The sequence below is a fragment of the Triticum urartu genome, chromosome 3A, assembly GCF_056163025.1.
Source record: "Triticum urartu cultivar PI428250 chromosome 3A, HENAU_Tu73, whole genome shotgun sequence".
NCBI lineage: Eukaryota > Viridiplantae > Streptophyta > Magnoliopsida > Poales > Poaceae > Triticum > Triticum urartu.
The window spans coordinates 119,685,504-119,688,938 of NC_141875.1; the positions used below are offsets into that span (position 1 = coordinate 119,685,504).

General features: G+C 54.0%; 1 pseudogene; it reads right to left on the reverse strand.

Annotated features, from left to right (window-relative positions):
• Window positions 1–923: 923 nt before the first annotated feature.
• LOC147978867 (peptide-N4-(N-acetyl-beta-glucosaminyl)asparagine amidase A pseudogene) lies at window positions 924–2,990 on the reverse strand (annotated as a pseudogene).
• Between the last annotated feature and the right edge of the window lie 445 nt (window positions 2,991–3,435).

Genomic DNA, 3,435 nt, shown 5'->3' on the forward strand with positions numbered 1-3,435 from the left:
CGGCTAGGCTTCGGCCCAGTCGGGCGCTGAGAGATTTTTTTTATTTTTTTAAAATAATTTTGCTAGAACTTAAATAAATCCTAGAAAATAAAATAAAAATCTAAAAATACCAAAACAAATTTTCACCATCTAAATAGAGATATTTAGAACGAGATGAACATTTTCTTGGCCCTAAAATGCAATTTCGAAAAACATGCAATTTTTTCTAATGCAAATAAACTGGCAATAAAATTTGAATAAAATGAAATATTTGATTTTAATATTTTTCCTCCAATATTTCAATTATTTTGGAGAAGTCATATTATCTCTTCTCATATATTTTAATTTGAAATATTTTTGGAGAGAAAAATAATTAAAACCAAAATCCTCGTTTCAATATTTGATAAAATTCAAATATGAAAGCAATGAGATCCCCAACCCTCTCCGAGGGTCCTTGGATTGCTTAGGATTTTGAGGACCGCGAAACGAAATGCAGTAAAATATGATATGCATGGATGATCTATGTATAACAATTCAAATTGAAAAATTTGGAATGTTATAGGTTAGGTGGACAGTGGTATCCCCAGCCCATCAAAAATCAAGTCTCGGTGCTCGCATTTATCATGGACGAGGCGTCTACGGTGACTTTATAAAATCTCAAGATGATATGCCGGCTCAGTCTCTCAGAGATACTCATAGAGATAAGATATGTGTGTGTATGTTCATAAAAATAAATGTATGCGCGTTTATATGAGCGTTTGCATTTGTACTGTGTTAAAAAAAACACTACGCGTGAGAACGCGGCGAAAACAGAAAGGAATTGGCCGGGCCCGAGTCATTATGCAACACAATCGCTAGGCAAAACACGAATCGCAGCCTACCAAAAATTATGTCAGCCGAATGAGTTTTAGCACAACCGTTCTAATTAGCAAAGTCAGAAGACATGAGTTCGAAAAGAATGGAATTAAACACATAACAAACTCTACTGCTATGATTTTTCCAAATTCAAGACACTTTTTTCCAAATTAACTAATTGCAGTTAGGGATTACATACAGCACATCACTCCTTTCTTATTCAGAGCTAAGGACACGAGACGACCCATCATAACCATAACGCAAAGACTACAGTAGTACGGAACTATTCGGGCCCACTTCTGTTCCCATTACAGTTTACACCAGGCCCCTTCGTGGCCGTTATCCCGGCCGACAGGCGTCAACGTCGGCGCGTCCCGGCGCACGACGCCACATCATGGTCGAAAAGCACGTCGTAGCCGACGCTGGTCACGTTCCTCAAGTAGCAGCCGCCGTTGCTGGCGCCGTAGTTGTACACCTGGTGCATCCGCCACGACGCGCCGGCCACCTGGTCGTCCCGGAGCACCACCTCCGCCTCCGCCACCTGCTCGTTCCGCAGCGTGCTCGTCCCCGCCCCGCCGCCGCCCGCGCGCGACTCCACGAACCCGATCTCCACGCGCCGCTTCAGCCGCTGCGAGGAGGTGCCGCTGCCGTCGCCGCCCTGGAAGATGTAAAGCGGGAAGCTCTGGTGCACCTGCTGCGCGTACGCGCCGCCGCCGACGTCGGCGTGGGCGTCGGTGGTCTGGTTGATCACCTGCGAGCTGCCCTTGCTGCTCACCACGTTCGAGTTCGCGAAGCTGAGCCGCTGGGCGAACGTGGTGGTGATGTTGCCGCGCGACGAGCTTACCCACCCCGTGGCCGAGATGTTGCGGCTCGCTGTCGCGCGGTACTCCCCGTCGATGCCGTCCACGGAGTGCGAGGTGATGCTCCCCGACAGCTTGGGCGCGTCGTAGGAGATGAGGCCGCCGGTGGTCGTGGAGCCCTTGGGGTCGAGCCAGAGGTGGAGGTTGCCGTTCACGTACCACGAGTTCTGCGCGTTGGTCACCGCGAACCCGACCTCGTGCTCCTTGCTGTCCAGCAGCTTGCCCAAGAACGGCGTGAGCTCGATGTCGTACGTGGGCAGGTTGAACGAGCCAATGCTGGTGATGGGGCGCCAGATGAGGGGGTTGATGCCGCCGGTGTAGATCACCGGGAACGGCCACACGGCACCGACGACGTCGCCGTCGAGCAGCACGGTGACCTCGCGGAACGGCCCGTTCTGGTCCGGCGTGTTCATGTACCAGAACTCGTCGGAGTAGTGGGACGAGACGTAGACCTCGAGCACCGCGCGGTACACGTTGGCCGGCACGGCGACGCGCGTGGACTCGACGTCGGTCTTGTTCTGGACCACGAACCAGAGCCCGTCGTCGACAGGCAGGCTCCTCGAGACGGGGACGATCAGGTCGGCGGGCGTCGGCGCCGCCTCCGTCAGCTGGGCCTTGCGCCGGAAGTAGAGGTGGAGCGTGAGGTTGGCGTAGTAGACGCCGTTGTAGGTGTCGTCGATGAGGTTGCCGAGGTAGACCGCGAGCGTGGAGTTGCCGGCGGCGAGGAGGGAGGCGTACTTGGTGACGTCCTTGTGCACGGACCAGGTGACGCCGCCCGGGCGCGGCTCGGCGGTGCTGCCGCGCAGGAGCTCCGCGCCGCCGAGCCAGACGCCGAAGATGCGATCGTACTGGACGCCGTGGCAGTCGGCGCGCCACTCGAGGACGGCGAGGGAGACGTCCCCCGCGCCGCCCAGGCAGGAGGGCGGCGAGTAGGCGGCGGTGACCGGCGGCTTGTTGAGCGTTAGCGCGAAGGACTGGGAGAGGAGGAGCGTGGAGCAGGGCCCCGAGCTCCCCCACGGCGGGTGCAGCGGCCGGTTGACCTCGAAGAAGGTGGTCTTGGCCTTGGTGAGGTGGCGAGCCGGCAGCGCCGCCTCGACCGCGGCAACGTCCTCGGCCGAGAGGCGGGCGTGGTGCGGCCTGGCGACGGCGGAGTGCAAGTGGGCGAGCAGAGTGAAGAAGCAGAGGAAGAGGATGCGGGGAGCAGAGGAGGTAGGCATGGTGCTGGTGCCGGTGCCGGTGCGTGCACGGTTGTGTCCTCGTGAAGGCTGGGGATTTAAGGGACCAACATCCCTCATGAGATGGCTGGGAAATACTACGTATTATACTACCACAATAATTTAAAGGACAAAGAGTACAACAGTATCTATCTTGTCGTATAAACAATGTATTCTGGGAATGAATTGAATATTCGGCTTTGTGGGTGCCGTATAACGGCAAACCGAAGTGGCGAGTAGGTGGAGGAATTATGAGGCTTTTGGAGGGCTCGAACTGTCCACTAGCAGCGCGAAATAACCCGGAGAAATAGAGAGTGCGACAGTCGCATAACCCGGAGGGGCCAAAAACAGCTGGAAACAAATAACTTTAATTCCAGCTCCAAGTTCCACTAGAACGGAACAATGAGTCAGCAACAGTGGAGCACGCAGATAATCATTCTCTGAGAAAAAGAAAGGAAACAAAGATCTCCATGGATAACTTGTGGTGGATGAATAACGTTGCGTTTGCGTGTTAGTTTATTGGAAAA